The sequence below is a fragment of the Phyllostomus hastatus genome, unplaced genomic scaffold (genome assembly GCF_019186645.2).
Source record: "Phyllostomus hastatus isolate PE091 unplaced genomic scaffold, TTU_PhHast_1.1 phas_scaffold_93, whole genome shotgun sequence".
Lineage (NCBI taxonomy): Eukaryota > Metazoa > Chordata > Mammalia > Chiroptera > Phyllostomidae > Phyllostomus > Phyllostomus hastatus.
The window spans coordinates 41,943,644-41,963,398 of NW_025334042.1; positions in this window are offsets into that span (position 1 = coordinate 41,943,644).

Sequence of the window (19,755 nt, forward strand, 5' to 3'; positions counted from 1 at the left end):
ACAGACCCTAATAAACTTATTGTGGTTAAAGTCAGTGGCATTTTTAGGCAATAAAGTACTTTCGCTCTTTATCATTTGACATTATTGACCTTCTTTAATCCCTAGAAAGCAAGTTTTGCTCCCTAGTAGTGGGACTTTTTTATGTTCTCATCTGCTGAAAGGCTTCGTTCTTTTTTTTTTTTCCTTACTCATGTAGCTGGATCACTCCAAATCTGTTTAGTGACACTACATGACCTTTATTTCTAAGTTCTAAACATGTAACAAGCTCATGTTGGATGCCCAATGTCATCTCTATACTTTCTTCTCAATCGGCCCCTCTCCATTCGTATTGTTTCCTATTTCAACGAAAGATTCTCTCTTCCCTGAGTAAGAAAGGTATGAGCAGATAACAAATAATGCCTATGTGAAAACTACATGAAAACTAGAAAACTAGATTGTTTTTGTTAGTTTTTATTTGTTTGCTTTTGTGTTTTTTTTAAAGTTCTACATTCCCAGGACAGCTATGTTACAGGCTGGTTAGCATTGTATTAAAATAAATTAAATTATTAAAAATTAAATTACAAACTGTATTTTTTCACATTTTTTATTGTTTTTGAAGTACTGTTGCCTCCATTCCCCCACCACCACTGTATTTTTTTAATAATGGTCTTTGTTACAAGTAATAGTATTTATTGTTGTTGCTATCAACAAAGATAAAATTAATGATATTGTAAGGGAGGAAACAATTTTTCTCTATCCCTCTGAGTTATTACCTGAGGCCCTGGTGATAAGAAACAAGGGTAAGAGAAAAACAAGTAAGTTTGTTTTGCAAACATGAATAGTCCATGCATACATGGAGATAGCCAGGAAAAAAAGAGTAACTTTGTGGAAGTGGCTTAGAATTTAGGCTTGATAGCATCTCAAGAGGGAATGGAAGGGAGGATGTAGGCCTCTTTGGGGAAAGTGAATATCTTTAGGAAAGATGAATGGGCTCTTAGAAGAGGAGATGGGAAGTGTGATGTGTGTGACAAAGCTCATCTGGGTGTGTTGTTGACTTTTAGTCTCCTCACCTCATTTGGGTGTGATTAGTCTTCCTTGAGTGCTGAAACTCTGGGGCAGGTGATCTATGGCATCTGAGTTCGTTTTGGAAGACCTGTCTTTAGGCAGATAAGGGGGCCTCAGAGAAAACTTCTCCCTACATTTGCTATTTTTTAAGTGCCTATTGTTCAAAATAATCAATATTCCAAAGTGGCATAATATGAGTGGGCATATTTCTGCTACCCTTCAATGTTCAAATCTGCTTAATTCTCTTGAGAATGTACAAATTTTAAATTAACATTGATGGTCTTATATGTATAACCCATAGACATCAACTAAGGGTAAATGTGAGTGGGGGAGTGCAGGACGGAGGGGGATGAAGGGGAAAAAACATGGGATAACTGTAACTGCACAATCAATGAAATATATTTAAAAATTTATTAATAAGAGAAACTCTAGTGTAAAAATAAGCTTCACAGTTAATATCTTTTAAAAGACAGACATGACTGGGCTATTTTATTTTAAAGTCATCTGTTTATTTTATCTTTTTACAACAGTAGCACTTTGTGGAAAAGAATCAAGTAGTTTTCTCTATAACTGGTTTCATTCATTAGTAAAATACCACTAATTAACAGTATCTACTGGTCACTGAAAGAAGATATTATGGGAAAATTAAAATTAAATTGTACATTACATAATGGAAACTGATAAAAAATAGATCCAACACACTAAAACTATCTTTTTTGTAAATTGCTTCATACATAACATGGAGACCACTGGAATAACATACTGAGTTTCTGGAACCTTTAAAAACCAAGATAAATTTATTTATTTTTTCAAAGTAAATCCAAATGTAAGTGAAGTTATTGTATTATTAGTCTTCTAACAGCTCTAAACAAATGGAGAATAATAATAGGGGTATTACTGGGAAAAAACAAAATAGACAAATTTTAAAATCATAGATACCAAGTCACTTATTTTTAAAGTTCATAAGATAACTGGGTTTGAAAACTTTACCAATACTTAGAAAAAGTAAAAAATCAAATTATACCAAAATATATTAGAAGATTTCCGGGACACTATTATATTCTACCCATTGTGAACTTTAGATAAACCACATTAAAATATTAGGTATGCTTGCAAAGAAGTAATTTTTTGCTTCTAAAGGCCTCTGCTGCCATGCAAGTTGCTGACTGGCCAGCTGGGGATTACAACGACCACAGTGATCAAGTGGTCCACAGGGACAAAAAGAAGGCCTTAGGCAACCACTCACCTTACAACAGAAAACCATTTCTTACCAAATTAAACACAGAATGAGTTACATTGAACTCTGCTCACTTTTGCTTTGTTTCTTTTATCTTTTCTCTTTGAAACTCAGGAAGCAATGCTTTATGAAAGCATTAAGGTTGATTTCATTTGTGATTTGAAGAATATCCATATTACAGATTATTAAATTAATGACAATCTAACCTTGAAAGCACCTCTATCTGCTGAAAGAGCAACACTTCATCACCTGTTTTGATTCATTAATGTATCATTTAACTTGGTATGACACATGTTCAGCAGTTATAATTACATTATGGTCTTCCTATTACATCAGCTCTGCTCCAAGTTTCTGTCACCACAAGTCCAATTTTCAACATAGAGCAATCCACTGCACTCTTTCCTTATTAGTGTCATCTTTAATGTAGCAGAGAGGCTGAACCATTACTTGGCACTGAGAGTTTAACAGCAATTAACCCCTGCTCTATCCCCAGGGAGAAGTACATCAGCAACTTGCCAAAACACTGTAAACAAGCTGGCCAGGATCAATGTGCAACCACACTGGCCGAGGAGCACCTAGTGTATTAATTTAGGATTGATATAGGAGAAAAAAAGGAGGCGATAGTCTGCATGAAATTAACCTCAGCTCCTCCCCTCCCCTACTCTGGATGAATTTCTTCCCAAAGATAAGTATAGGGCTAAAATATAAGAGAATCATGCTTATAGTTAGCAAATATGAGTATACTGCATGTTTATTCAGCTTTATTGCCCTAAGAAAAAAATTATTGAATTGATTATTTCAGTGGATGGTTTTTTGAAGATGGAAAATGAAATGCATAAACAATGTATTTCATATAATTTAAAGGTCAAATTCAAAGAGCAAATGACAAAACAAACTGAATTTTGAGATAATCCTTAGTTGTCCTAATACACAGCTGAATGGCAAAGGGAGCCACACATCATTATCTGTAAATTTCAACTTGGAAAGTTCTTAGCATGACAAAGTAATGCTGAGCAAAGTAAGTTCTGAGAGTTGAGGATATAAACTCTAAAAAAGTTCAGAGAGTGCCCAGCACAGAAAGTGTTTTCTTACATTTTCTAGACTCATTCTGCCACACTTTGAAACTGCAGAAAGCCTCAGTGCAAAGGAGGATGCTTTACTACTACAGTCTCTTGAAAAAGGAACATCACGTTGAGAGGGCGTCTGCTATAAAAATAATGAATGTTAAAATATCTGGAGAACATATCTAGCCCAAGACCAAAGATTTAGCTCATTACCTCAATTCACCGCATAAGAAAGAAGATCCTAACTCCAAAGTTCCCAATGATTTTCCTGTTGTTTACTTGAGTCACGTTTATGTGCTTATACTGTGTATTTTAATATCACTATCCCAAGATTGGCGACAGGTATATCCTCTTTCAATATAAAAGCAACTGCCCTTCAGGCTGAGTGCTAGCCTGAGGGACTTCACTTTGGTATGAAACAATAACTCTTGCAGGTGAAAAATTTCTTTTGTGTGCAAATACTAATTTATTTATTTGTGTTGCTTTCCTCTCTATATGTTTTTAAGAGATGGCAGTTTTATGTGTAATTGTCTTATTGCTGTTCTTCATTTGCCAAAATAATCTTGTTTCTCTAGACCTTGGGAAATCCTAGAATCTGAAAATATCTGAGAGGCAGATGACAGTGTGTATGATTTTATTTGGGAATATTTTTATTATTAATTTTACACATCAAGACCCCAATATCCTTCAGAACATAACAGGGACCTAAGAGACAATAGGACTGATGGAAATTAGTTCACAGCATGGGAGCAATGAGTTTTATGTTACCAGACAACATTTATATTTTTATTCTAAATGACTATCCAATGATAGTATAGAAATGAAATATAGGAAGTCTCCTTTCAAAACTGACTAAATCATTGCTTATATACATGCTAGTTTTATGACATACATTCAACTCTGTCTCTTTAATTTCTCAACTACACTTAGTACAAATGATGACTCTTTCCTAGACACCTTTCTTCTTTTAACCTCCAAGATTGTCACACTTTTAAATCTCCTTTTATGTCACTGTGTCTTCCTTTTAGTTTCCTTTTCTGGATTCTCATCCTCTTGCCTTTCCTCGATTTTGAGTGCTCCTGAGGCTCAGCCCTGGAACTCATTCCACACTCTCTTCTCAGTGATTTCACTTAGTACATCCTCCTGAATGCCACTTGCAAGACTGGTAACTCAGACCTCTTTATTCAGTTCTGTCTCCCTCCTTGAGACCTGTATTTGCATACCCAACGCTCTACCGTACTTCACCAAGGGATTTATGTATAATATGCACTTCAAGCTTAATAGAACCAAGACAGAACTCATGGGTCTTCCATAAACCAAAAACTTGAACATCATTATATTTTCCATTATACCCTTAAATCTCACCAAAAATGCATCTCAAATGAAAAAACCTTATAGTACAGAAAAAAATTAAATGAGAAAATTTGTGGAGAGATGCAAACATATGCATTAAAAAAGATAAGTATCTATGACTGAATGTATCTTAAATTCTAGTGTCACTCAATAGCTATTTTTTTATTTTATTTTAATCATTGTTCAAGTACAGTTTTCTGTCCTTTACTCCTATTCCAGCCCACCCACCCATCCCTCCCCACCTCCCTCCCATTTCCACTCCCCCTAGTTTTTGTCCATGTGTCCTTTATATTTGTTCATCAATAGCTATTTTTAATATAGCTTGAAACTTACTTTAAGGTTTTAAGTTATACACCTATTACAAATGTCCATTTTAAAGTAACTAGCATTTGAGAAGTCATCTGTTGTCAAATTAGGTTTTCAGCACAAAACAGTATCATTATCTCCCTTTCCAGAGATGTAGCATTCTGGTCTTATGATAGGACAATTGCCTTAGAGCAAATTTCATGTTCTGAGTTGACTGTGATTCATTAGCTTAAGATACTAGAACACTAAACTGTACCTCAGGAAGTCAATTCTAACTGGTACAGACTCTCTGAGACTGTCGTAATCAATCTCCATATGTTTTAAAAGGCTTGTAAAAGGCTATGTAAAAGGCTTTTTACCCACTCATTTATCTTATATTCTAAGTAAAGTTAGGAGATCTAAATGGGCTTAGGCATGGGGAAAGGGTAACCAAAGTCAGGTTCTTCCAACCATTAGTAGGCAAAGAATGAAACATGGTTTTACTTCTGCACACTGCTTTCCTCTCTTTCGCCTTCTAGACAACTCATGTAACAATTTTTTGTTGATGACTTACTATACACCAGGTGCAATTCTAGAAATTGAGGATACACAGTGTCTAAAAACAAAAACTGCAGACCTCATAAGTTTTCTGTTTAAATGAGAATTTGATAATTTTTAACAAGTGCATAAAATATGTGGTACATTGGATGAGGATTAAGTGCTAATGGAGAAAAGCAAAGCAGAGAGATAAAACAGGAAATTCTGGGTCCTCTCAGAATAATAATTTTAAATTCATTGATGAGTGAAAGCTACATTAAAAAGGGACATTTGACCAAGGATTTGAGCCATTTTGGAAGTAGGCATCAGAAACTCAGCTACAGCTAAAGTGGAGAGAACTTAAATATCAGGTGTTATAATAGCTGATTAAAGTAACCAAAAATGAAAGTAACAATCAAGCCTTTAATTATTTACTTCAGTAACATAAGCAAGAGGTTAAAAACAGAGAAAGCTCCAACTCCTCCACCCACCCCCTGTTCCAGTTCCCCCCAAGGGACGGTACACTGGTGGAGGATTAGATGGATTAGTACGGACTTGGGAGTCCTCTTCCTGTCTTTCTGTCCATACACTCCCTTCCCTGGGGCGGGGCGGGGGCGGAAAGTCTCCTGCAGTTTATGGATTTGAGGGCTGGTAGGAGAAGGAGGATAAAGTACTGAGTACTGAGGTAGAGTTGGAAAAGTTCTCATCAGGGTTTTCCTTCCCTGAATAAGGAGTGACTGATTGATGCACCTAAAACCCTTGTCTGGAAAGTCTCATACGAAGACACCTACAAATAAAGCTGTCTGGGCTAGGACTGTTAATAGATGTAAGACCCTGGGCAGCCAGAGGAGCCTGAGTCCGGGACTGCAATCCCTTTAGAGGCTGTCAGACCCCAGTTGTGCACCAGATCGGATGTGAAAGGACAGCCTTCCTCCATGAGACATGCCAGGGAATGTGAAACTGAGAGTCTTTAAGATTTTGATTAAATTGTTTTAAAATATGAACTCTAGAAATCACCTCTCTCTTTCTACATATTCATATACCCACCAGAGACCCAGCCTTTCCCCTGGATAACCAGCAACCCTTGAGTCAACAGAAGACAGTAGCCTGGACCTGACTAATGGTCACAAGCTCTATCGCTCTGGCAGGCTAAAGATGACATCTTGAAGCAAGCTATGTTTCTTTCTGTTCTTGAGCTCTAGGGTAGAACACCCCCCTGGCTACTTTCGCATGAGACCAGACAGAGGCACACCAGAAAAGACCTCAGGGCTGTCCTCAAAGCCTAAAGAAATGATTTTTTACCCTTAACTCACCCCCAACCAATCAGTTTCCAGCATGACCCTGAACACCTAACCCATGATGTCTTCTGATTTTGCCCTATATAATCTGTAACCTACACACCATCGGGGAGTTTGGCTTTTGCCAATTAGCTTTCCATTCTTGTGGATGGTGCCATTCGTAATTTTTAAAAAGCCAATATTTCTCCATTGCAACTCGGTGTCTAGTATTTGGCTTGTGCCAGGAGGACAAACTCTTTCTGCTCTGTAACAAAAGCCTTTGTAATTGTTTATGGTCAGACCTGAAAAACCACACACAGATTTCCTGGTCAGGAGCCTGACTCTTTAATAGGAATGGTGAGGAAACAGCGGGTGGGAAATGCCTGAGAGGGAAGCATGGCTGGGCCACTAGAACAGCACGGAGGGGCAGGTAAAAAGAGCTGTTAAAAAGCGAGCCATGGAGGGAGGATGGATGTCAAGTGATGAAGTCAGGAACGTGCCAGATTGAACAGAGCTTTGGAGAGCCCCAGGAGAACTCCAGCTTTTACTGTGAGGGAGGTGGGAACCTACTGGTTGAGACTGGTGAAAGGAATGCTGTGATCTACCTATGTTTTTTAGATAATTATTCTGACTTCTAAATTTAGGATGAGGCCTTATAGAGAGAAGGGTAGAAGCAGAAATACCAGTTAAAAGGCTAATGACATGACCCAGGAAAATACATGATGGTCGTTTGGGCAGATGTAGTGGAGGTAGTAAAAAGTGATGATATTTTTAATATATTTTGCAGGTAGCATTTAAAAATTTACTGCTGCATTAGTTGTGGGGTATGAGAAACAGAAAGGAGTGAAGACTGGTGCCAAGATATTTTAGCCTGAGCAACCAGGAGACTGCATTTTTAGTTATTAAAATGAGAAGCATGACTGGAAAACAGGTTCCTGTGTGTGTTGGGGGCCGTGAAGATCTGAAGTTGGATGTTGTCATCTATTAGAAATTCCACTGATTGTCCTGTGAGTTAATTATTTAATTGCTATATGAGATCTTGGAATGCAGGGAACTGAATCAAGGCAAAGGTCTAAATTTAGGAGTTTTCATCACATAATTGGAATGCAGTGCAAAAGGATGATGAGATCATAGAATGTTTGAGTTTAGAGAGAGAACAGGTGTCAAGGTGAGGCCCCAGGGCACTGATGTTGGTGTCATTGCTGTTAATGTGAAGTGACCCTGCAGCTGAGCTGGCACAAAGGGGACCGAGAAGGAACAAAATGCTAAGTAGAGTAGGAAGAAATCCAGAAGGATGGCATGGCATCTTAAATGCCGGTGAAGACAGCGTTTCAAAAAATTAAAGATCAATCGTATCACAGGCTGCTGAGAGGTCAGTATTAACTGCCCCCAGACAAGGACAGTTCATGTTGGGAAGAAAGTCTTACTGAAGTGTGCTCATTAGTGTATTGAAGGAGAGGTTTGGACCACTCATTCAGGGACATTTTCTATTAACACAAGGAAGTGAAAATGTAGTACAGACAGAACAGAGTGGATCTTTCAAAAACCTTGATTTCTTGTAAAAGGGGAAATTACTGACCATTAGTGTGCCAGTGGAGATGTTTAAGTAAATAATTAAAAACTGATGATTCAAGGAAGTGAAGGTAGAATTTATAGAGCAATGCTCTTGAATAAGTGAAAGAGATATATCTAGAACACCAGTGGGGGGAGGTCATCTTTAGACTAAAGCATAAATAGCTTATCCACTTGATCAAGGAGGGGTCCATGAGGAGGGCAGAGAGCCAAGTGAGTGGGTACAGGTGTGTGGACTTGGGGAAATCATCTTCTGATTCCTGATTGCTTCTACTTTCTGAATGACGTAGAAAAAGTCATTTGCAAGAGTTGCTTCTGACTTTCAGTCAGATGAACAAAACATAAAATATTCCAGTTAACACTAAAGTCCTGCCAAAATTTAATGGTAATGAATGCTAAGTTAATTAAGCCAGAATGGTTGTGCTTTTTCTCTAGCTGTGATCAGCTTTGTGGCCACAGATAAGGAGTACACTGAGTCACATTTAATCAGGGTTCAAGTTCTGCTACATAATTATAACAAACTAAGGACGTTTTGGATATCTGCTCCCCTCATCTGATTTCCTCTTTTTTCTCTCTCACTCTTAAAATTCTCTAGAGAATGGAAAATTTAATATCTTCCACATAATTTGGATTAGAAAATGTAGATCCATGTTTTAATATATGAACCCAGATTACCCAACCTATTTAAAGCAACACCAGGGGCAGAAACCCTTCTTTGAAGACATCTTATTATATCTAACATAAAACATAATAACAATAAATATTAAATAGCTTTCCTTTACAATGTATGCAGAAATACTAAGCCTCCTCCTAACTCCCCACCTGGACCCGCATGGAATTCAAATATCTATCCTTGTAATTACTTACCACTACTCGAATAAAATAATCTGAAGAGGAAAAAACACATTGTTAAATTTTGGGTTCACATATGCACACATAATTTAGCTGGCAATGAATTAAAGCTCTGCCTAGCCTTTTAGCTAACTATCTCCAAGTCAAAGGCCATAGCTGCCAAGGGCTGCTGCGATGCCAAGTTAATTACCTGACAATGAGAACCTGAAGTTAGACCAAACAGAGCTTCATTAGCACAAAGCAGTAGTGACTCAGAAGGAAGTCAAAACCGGGGGAGGAGAAATGACGGAAGAAAAAAATATTTTTTCTTAATGGAAAATCATGTAAATATTAATTCTACAGAATTTGGCCAATCACCCTGAAAAAATAATAGTGTTTTTGTAGAAGGAAACAGAAAGCATCTATTGTATTCAGTACTTTCTTGGGCATGGTATTCAGAGACTGGCATATCTTTCTAGTATCTTAGCTTTGTTGTAAACCAACATTAAGGCCAAATTCCCGCTAGGCTAAATCCCTTCTGAGCTTCCTCCAATGCCATCTTCTGGTTACTAAGAGAAGTAGCACATACGTCTAGGTTAGGTAAAAATCATCTATGTTATTATAAAAATATATAGGCAAAGAAAAAGTTAGATTACTGTGAAATTAACTTTAATTAACACTGGTACTTATTTCCTTCAGCTCCGATTTTAAAACTTAAGCACAGAGTATATATGCATATGTATATGTTTATGTATTTACAATGTTTCTTTTCAGATACAAAGTAAGAATAGAAAAATATGTTTTTAGGTAAAATTTCCTCAAAGCATTTAGGGGACATAAGGGAAATGGTTTTAATTCAGCCTAATGAATGATGAATAGACAAAAGCTAAACAAACACAGGATGCTATGCCATTGGCAAAGGACTCAGCCTTCAATAATTACTGGTTTAGACCCATTACCAGAAAAGGTTTTGGGGTTTTTTTTTAAAGAATGTTAAAAATGAATTATTGACATAATATAACACATTGCAGTTTTAAAATAAAAATCTTATTTCTAATTGATAATTGGCACCTTGCCGATAACTAAACTTGACTTCAAAGGCAACAGCTGGGAAAGCATCTTTTTAGTTCTTAATTACTGCAGCACTTAAATGAATTTTTTTTCCTTCTCATAAGACATTTGTCTAGCTGAGGATGAGATCAAAGTATAAGATGTAGGAAAAGAAATTATATCCTAAATGATAAATATGAAACCTAATGAAGCACCATGAGGAGCCTCAAAAATAAACTTACACCAGACTTTTATCATTCTGTAGAGTCAGATCCTGGGGAATCATGCTGAGCAATTAGAATGAAGCTGGAGACACCCTTTTCTCGAACATATCTTTTCTTCTAGAAGGCTGTTACAAAATCAGAGAAAAAGAAATGGTGTAATCTGAGCTCAGTTCTCCTCTGACCACTAAGATCCGTAAAGACGAGGGCGGACAGGAAAGCAAAGGCTCCATCTCACTTCTCCAGTGTTTGACATTGGACTACCTTTTCCTCTTCTTCATCTGTTGTATTTCTGATCCTCAGCTCTAATATTTCCCTCTACAATCCTAAGGGACCTTATTAAAAATAACACAAGGCAAATTAGTAAACTTATTACTCTGTTCTGTCTAAGATGAAGTAACTTTGAGAGTCATTTCTTTTCCAATAATGGAAGTAGGGTTGCTCCCCAAGAAAGAGAGAAGGAATATTGTTCATCCTGTGTAAAGTTAAAGAAGGCTATTCTTTGAAGGTTTATATATTTATAATAGCTTAATATTCACAAGGAAACTGTAAAGTCAGATACACATATATACATTGTTTTTCCTATTCCATCTGACCCAACCTCAGGTACTTTTTCAGACAACTGCATTCTTTATTAACTAATTAACTGACACATTAATGAATAATTCTCTTACTTTAAGTAAAATCATATTTTAAACCATCGTATTTTAAAATCAGCAGAATGATTTCTTAGATGATAGCACTCTTTATCCTTTATTAATAACCTAAACACTGGTTTGTAACACCACAAAAGGAAAACCACTCTGAAATATTTTAATATGGAACACCTGCCAATTAAATCATTGCAATACAGATCCCTGGCATACCGATAGTGTTTTGAGAGGTGTCCTAGTAATTGTTTTGCAGGAGGCTGGAAGTGACTCTGCAGAGTATGTAAGAAATGGAAGATTATGTTGTGGGAAAGAGAAAAAAGGCCTCCGTTTTTCCTTTAAAACAAAGCATCAAGGCAAACTGGCATGACCAAACTGATTCCCGGTAACTTCTCGTGCTCCTACAAATTCCAGCACTGCGCAAAGTACTTTCCTGTAGGGAAGGTGTGCTGTGTTGTTGGGGCTTCTCTGGAAATTGAGCCAAATTATATTAGGTCAGATACGAAGATAGCAAGGATTTGGAAATATGAGAGAAGGGAAGTGTCACAGATCCTGTAATGACCAGAACACTAAAGGTACTAATATGGCTCTGTTTTTAGATATTCACAGAAAACATGAAACAACAGGAAAGTAGTAAATCATATAAATAATTGACCTTTGAACCATGTGGGGCTAAGTTGCCAAACTTGAGAAGTTGAAAATCTATGTATCTCTTTTGACAACCCTATTACAAAAATAATAATAATAATAATAATAATAACATAACTTTAATCAGCACTTTACACCTGCAGGTTCAGCTAACTGGAGATGGAACACAGGTCTGGGAATGTAGCTGGGAAACTGTGGTTGGGAATGCAAAAATAGTTTTCCATCTGCAGTTGGTTGAATCTATGGATCCAAAACTGTGCATAGAAAAGACCAACTTTGTTTATTGAGAAAAATCCAGGGAGGAGTGAACTGCAGAATTTAAACCTATGTTGTTCAAGCATCAGCTGTAAATGTGCTGGCAAGTCTTGGATGAGGACAACAAAATAATTCAAACTAACATTCCTCCATATAAAAAAAAATGAAGGCACGCAATGTATTATGTTTGCCGTAATTCCTGTATAACCTTGGCAAGCCGTGCTATGTTTCCGTTACATCTTTACAGCTGGGAATTGGATTGATGGCTACAGACACTTTCAGTTCAGTCCTTACACATGTACTCTTCTTCATTTAGACAATGTGAAATGGAGTGGACCCCAAGGAACAAACATTTTTCAGATGATATTGATAAAACATGTAGAAAGACATATTTTTACTGTTAATTTTTATAGACTCCAATGTTCCTTTGAATCACTTAGTTAGAAGTAATTTAATCAGTGGTACATAATTCTGTGATTTTTTAAAAAATTGACATGTGGTACCTATTGATCTTATAATGGATTTATTTATAAGTAGTTTGGTAAAGTATGGGGAGAAAAATAAAACTGACTCTGGGTCCAGGGAGAATCATATTTGAACTGAGAAATTCTATTTAATTTTGAATGTCTCTAGTGCTTCTTACTAGCCAAATGGCTTCCAACAAAGAAGTTCATCTGTGTATTTCTCAGGCTCCTCATCTAAAAACTATAATTAATGTTGATATCAGAGAATTACTGAGATGTTAAATTAGATACATGGAAATGACTTAGCACATATATTTATTAGGTTCATTATATACTATTTCTTGCTTTAACTTTTGTAAAGGTATATAAGGTTGTATATGTTCTCAATAAATATTAGGAGCAATCCATGATATTTGTGGATATTTATTTATTAACCTCAGGATTAAATATACTGCATATTTTAAATTCTTCATCTCATTTCTCTTTACTCTCCTAGGGCAAGCAAGTTAACAAGTCATTCAGTTATTGATACTAAGAGGTCATTGCCTAAAATGTTCCTTCAAGAAAACTAATTAGTATGAGTGCATAAAATGAGAACTACAAACCAAAAAATAAAAACAAATTAAAAAACTTCGTGAGAGTTTCAAATATAAGATCATTTAAATGTGGGACTTTTTTCTTATGCGAATGCCAGAATTAGTTAATTCTAGAGAATTCTCCTTAATAATCTTTCAAATGATTATTAATCCAAACAGGGAGGATCCAGGAATTTATGTATTAAATCAGCATCATAAAGCATGAAGATATTCTGGATAAGATCCCCTCAAAGGAATCACTGCATACTACCTACTGGTATCTGTTATAAGTGTTTCTGCAAAGCAGTGCTTAAATATTAGCGTTTTTTAATTTTCCTTGAGGGAAAATGAACACACTGCGCGGGAGAAAAGCATTTAGAAGATTCTGGTGTTTGCTTTCCAAATTGTTTATACCCTGAAAAACCAGATGGAGATGCTTTCTGATTGTTGTGCAAATATATAACCAACACCCTCCCTCACATAAGTCAAATGAGTAGGTAAACATGCAAGACTGTGATGAGGAGACTTTGTAACCCTAACACATTCTTCCCCCAGGTTAACTTGCTAGGTTAATTCATCCCTAGGTACTCATTCTTAAACTCCCTTTAATTGGCAATTGAGAGGTATTTCAGCAGACAGGCCTGCTGCAGATACCCTAAAGACAACAAAAGGGGAAAAGTTAACAAGGGGTTCTGAGGCACTGCGACAAGGGTGACAAGGTTTGTTAAGCACGAATAAAGGGGATGAGCGTCGCAGGAGGTATTATGGATTGGCAGCCTTTTCAGAAAGGTCAGCAGCTTCCTTTTATAATTGCTTCCATTCATTTCAATACAGTGTGCTAGAACACTAAGGCCAGAAGCAGTGGAAAGGCAGGCGTACTGGTAACTTCCCTCTCCTTCACAGCATCCCTTTCATCAAAATAACTTTTCCTTTAATATGCTTAAAAAGTCACATGTGAGGAAATCGTATTTTAAAAACTTGGGTTACAACTCTCCCCTAACTCTCTGGTAAATTTTATATGAACCACACGAGAAAAACAGGAAGCGACGAGACCACAGTGAAAAATCCACTCTATTTTAAAAACATTATTAAGCATGTAAAACATTTTTGGTGTAGTGGCTCAAGTATCTTGGCTTTTGGAACATAAAAGTGACCAAATATTAGACTGGAAGATTTCAGAAGCACTTATAATTCCCTGGTGCTTTTCTTTTTCAAATTCTGCTTGATCTTCCCGTTTTGTTTTTTCTTATTTAGCAAATTTGATCCAACTTAAGTTAACCTTGGTTTGAACTGAGAGCAATATCTAATGTATAGAGTCTTAAATTTTTAAATATAATCAGGGTGTTTCTTTAAAATGTGCATGTTTTAGTCTCATCATTCAAAATTAAGGTTCAATGGTTCTAGGATGTGGCTCAAGAATCTACATTTATACCAGCATGGCATCTCCCAGGTGATTTTGATTCAGACATCTCCTTGACAATTATAGAAACATATAAAATCACAGACATTGATGGGGGAACTCAAGAGTTGGAAAATTTCTAGTTTTATTTTATAGTTAATACATTTAGTGATGAATGCATGTAGAAAGCTATTGTTCCAGGAACTGGGATGACTGGACCCATCCTGACTCCCAGAGACCCACAAGCAATTCGACCTTGGTCCTCAAGAGGGCTGCGTGCGAGCTAACATGATGGTATCTGAGCCACTGTGCTCCAGGGAGAGATAGGCAGCCCAGCACAACAGATAAAGAATCACCAGCCAACAGATGAAAGGATGCTAGGAAAATTGCTGGTCTGTAGCTTTCATCTGATTCACCTTTTCCAATTCTCTTAGTTACTTTTTTCAGAATTTCAAACTCCTTCTCTACACTTTTCTTCTCCTTATAAAAAGAGTCAGTCGGAGATGAGATGTAAGATAGTCTTTTAGGGTACATAGCTCACTGTCTTCTCAGATTGCTGACCATCTGAATAAAGCATCCATAAATATTCAATCCTTGTCTCTACTCACTAGTTCTGGTAGTGACAGGCAGCATGAATGCTGACTTTTCCAGTTTCAACACCAGAAAAAAAAATCAGTTTGAAATTAGCAACATTATTTATTAGATTTTTGTAAATCCCTAAAGTTGGTGATATTTTAGCATCCACATTCTTTTATTTTATTTTCGGTAAATTCCTTCTAAGTCATTATGGTACAAATTGGTTGATTCTACTAGCCTTGGACAGCATACTGTGGCAACTAAAATCTGTCATGGGTGCTTAAAAAATAAAAACAAGTAAATAAATGCATACTGTTTTATACATAATAAGTTTTAAAACAACTAACATCTTGAACACAAAATGTTCTCTTTATAATTTTTGAAAATAGAGTAAATAGTATCAGTAGATAACATTTTTACAATCATGTTTATGAGTACTTCTGAACAGTGTATGCTTTAACAAAAATTGGCACTATATTCCACCCCACTCCTTCCTATTGCAACAGCTACACCTGTATCTCTTTGGCAGGAATCTCGTAATTTGTGTAAACTTATTTGAATGAGAATTACTTAGGTTCACCTTCCCACAGCAAACTTTCACAAGCTGTTAGTTCTGTTGGAGAAAGTAAGGTATCCTTTTTTCACTTGCAGATAAAGCCAAGAGTCGGACACTGGACTTAAGCTTGGTCAGTCAGGAACCCTGATATGTTGGGTCTTGTGCTAATGGCAGTTCCACTTGGAGGCCAGATTCCCAGCAGCAGCCTAGATGGTGTGCAGACCTTTTGATTTCTGGTGCATGCCCTTTATTGTGTTCCTCCTGCACACCTTCCAGAGAGCTTCTTCAACTTCTGCCAATGTTTAACCTTGGTTTGTCAACTTTCTGCTATTTTCCTGAGTCCAAATTTTCTTGCAATGATTCTCTTATTGTTTAAAATGACTCAGATCTTGCCCTGTTGCTTTAACCAAGAACCCTGAATGAAACACTTTTATTTTACTAACAAAGGCATGTCTGTAGTAAATATGCATAAATTTGTGTACAATACAGGGATTATTCATGATTATATCACGAATGATACACTGTGAAGGAATTAGGAATTAAACTTAATATGGCAGAGGAATTTTGAAAAAAGTATTTAAAAACATATAAAAATAATTCAGTATGAACTTAAGAACATATAACTGCATTAGGGAAACATCCCCACTGATTTTGGCTTACATGAGTTTCTGTTATATTTTTTTAAGATTTTATTTATTTATTTTTAGAGAGGGAAGGGAGGGAGATAGAGAGAGAGACAGAGAAACATCAATGTGTGGTTGCTGGGGGTTATAGCCTGCAACCCAGGCATGTACCCTGGCTGGGAATCGAACCTGCGACACTTTGGTTCGCAGCTCGTGCTCAGTCCACTGAGCTATGCCAGCCAGGGCTAGTTTCTGTTATATTTTTAACATGTGGTTGAAAACTAAGCAAAGTGAGAACCCATAAATTATTTGGAGCTCAACTGTACATATATGTTAGTGTATCAAACTTGAGAATGACTTGCTAAAACCAAATTTTAAGGTATGTAAAAATAAGAATTGGGAAAAGTTAGAGACATGTTTGTATGTACATCACTATTTTCTAAAAAATATGGCCTGTCACATACTGAGCATTAGAAAAAAACTAAAATGTAAATGCACATGAGAAACAAAGATTTCAACTTCAGCTAATGTGTTCCCATTTACTTAACATATTTATAAAGGTGAGAAAGTGCATCTAGAATTGGTGGGATCATTAGTGAAAATAGATAAGCTATTATTTACTCATGATTAAATAAGTAAGCAGATCCCACATTTAAAAAAATTTTCATTCAATTATGACCAAGCCTTTGCCATGGGAAACTTTTAACTTACAGCATGCCTCATTTGTAATTGGCCGAGCAATGGTGGCCATCTTGGCTGTTTTGTAGTGCTGAGTAATGGACCGTGGTAACACTGGCAGGAAAAAGGGATTCCATTGCATTGAATTGAGGACATGTCAACAGATATGGAATGGAAAGGTAAATGCACGCAGAAGTACTGAATTTAATTTGAATCATTTAAATGCTAAAAAAAAATCCTCCGTTGCACATGTTCTTCTGTGTCTCTTGTCCTGCCTCTTGATTAATTTCATGAGAATGAGAGTTTGGAAATGAATGCATCCCATACAATAGGTTCATATATGCATGAATAAATACATGCATCTGTGAAATAGAAAAGAAATAATTACCTCTTTGGGTGTAATACTTATCAGTGCATTTCTGAAATATTTCTAAGTATTCCCCTTTCCAGGCAGTTGGTAGGGTTTCATTTCTCCACCCTCTTTGAGGTTGGATGTGGCCATGTGAATCATTTTGGCCATTGAATTGTGAAATGAAAAGGATGTATCACTTCTGGATAGAAACTTTTAAAGTCAGTGCACCATACACTGTTTTTAAATGATTATTATTGCTGTGGAGATTTCAGATTAACATACTGAGATGAAGCTTCAGCTATACTAAGTTCCTGTTGCTGTATATATAAAGATATATAATATATGTAAATACCCCCAGTAAATATGTGTAGTAAGCAAGAAACAAACACTTCTAGAGATTGTTACTGCAGCATAGTCTAGCTATTTTCACTGATACATTGGATAACTCTAAGGGTTAAATAAATAAAATAATCCAAATGAAAATGCATTATTGATAGTAATATTTTATATATATATGCTATTTTTATTTTATTTCCTCAATGACTTTCTCAGCATTGATGAGCAAGATGGCATTTAATAATTAAAGAGACTCATATATTTGGCAAAAGTTACTCTGAAAGAAATCAAGAGACTGGTTAAGAAATGAGTAAATATATGACATAAAATTCCCAAGAAAAAGATGATTTATAAATGCAAATTCAAATGCTGATGAAAATTATTTTATCATTAACTAATGGTCAAATTTTCTTTGTAAGAATCATAACAGAAATAAATCTGTGTTTTCTGAGATGTTGGATCCAGGGTTATCCCAGGGGAAAACTGCAGCAGGCAAGACAGTGGTGTTTTTCCCATTCTCTATTTCAAAGATAAAACTCCCTATTCCCCTCAAGCTCCCATGAGGATTCTTTCTCCTCTTATCATGGAAATATAGTCTCAAAGCGAAACTAAAATTTTTCAAGAGTTTGGTAACAATTATATATCATTGATACTATTGAGTTAGTCAAAAAATTCATTTGTTTTTTTCCCCCATAAAATGGCTGTAGCAGTACTTAGTAGTCTTTAACTTCATTCGAAACAATTTTGTTAGATTGTATTGTGACAGCTGTCATATCAGCCTGCATTTTTTAAAAAATCAAAATTGGTGAAATGCCATGTAGCCGTTTTAATATTAAAAATAGAAAAATATACATTTTTGGCATATTATACTTTATTATATCAAAAAAGTAAAAATGCAACTGAAATGCAAAAAAGAAAAATATTTGTGCAGTGTATGGAGAAGGTGGCTGATCAAGTGTGTCAAAAGTGGTTTGCAAAGTTTCATGCTGGAGATTTCTTGCTGGATGTTGCTCCACAGTTGGTAGACCAGTGGAAATTCACAGTGATCAAATCGAGACATTGATGTGCATGGGTCCCCGGCCAGCAGTGACCACGGAACGCTGTGGATGGTTCGACGAAAAACACACGAGAAAAACAACATGCACAGAGACAGACTAGTTTCTGTGGGGAAGTAGGGACGAAATGGCCACCCCCCCTAGTGGGGAGCGCGCCAATTTACAGTCCATACCTGCTTTTGTTGGGCTCATTCTGCATAATAATTCAGGTAAAGTACAGTACTCATTAGGGGGAAGTAAGGAACCATAGAAAACAAAGAACTCTGCCGGTCTATTTTGAGTCGGGGTCAAAGAGCTGTAAGACTTTGAGGAACAAACTAACTTCCTTCTTGGACCCTTCTCATTCAACTGAGAGCATTCTAAACAAAGAAGGTTTCACAGTAATTTACATGTTCTTTCTTAAACCTGATCACCCGGGAAATCCTCCCTTTTTAGCACAGAGCTGCACCACCCTGTCATTGTTTCAGGCTTAGGTGGAGCAAGGGAACTAAGGCAACCGGGAGACAAGGAGGTTTTCTCCCAGACGCTGAGAACTCAGGCTATGTCAAAGCCGAGGAGCGAGGGTCCATCACCCCCTTTTGCTGCAGTCCCCCAAGTCCTTCTTTTGGGTGGCCTCCCAAAGTGATCATGCCTGTCTTAGGTCGTTCCCCCCTTGGGGAATCTTACCCATCTTTGGCTAACCGACCAAGCTTTTTGGGGTTCAGTCATGAATAAAGCAGCAGAAGCAGCATTCCTGCCAGGGAGATAAGCTTTTGTCTCCTTGCTGGCTTACGGTTCCAAGGGCGTTCCCTTAGCCTTAGCCTAGGCGGGGGTTTCAGCTTCTGATACCAGTCAGGGCGGTTCCCAACAAGACATTCATTGAGAACAATCAATTATACTATGTGGGAGATAGCTGACATATTCAAAATATCCAAATCAATAAAGTTATTGGTGAAAATGAAAAATGTGTCTTTTTTATGGGAAAAAAAACATACAGACTTTTGGGTCCACCCAATACGTTATATCAATTATTAATATTTGAAGCCAAAGGATTAACATTTTTATATTGGATCACAGTATGGTGATCCAAGACATCCATATGGAAATGGTGGTCTGAAGGAGCTATTTGAGAGTAAAT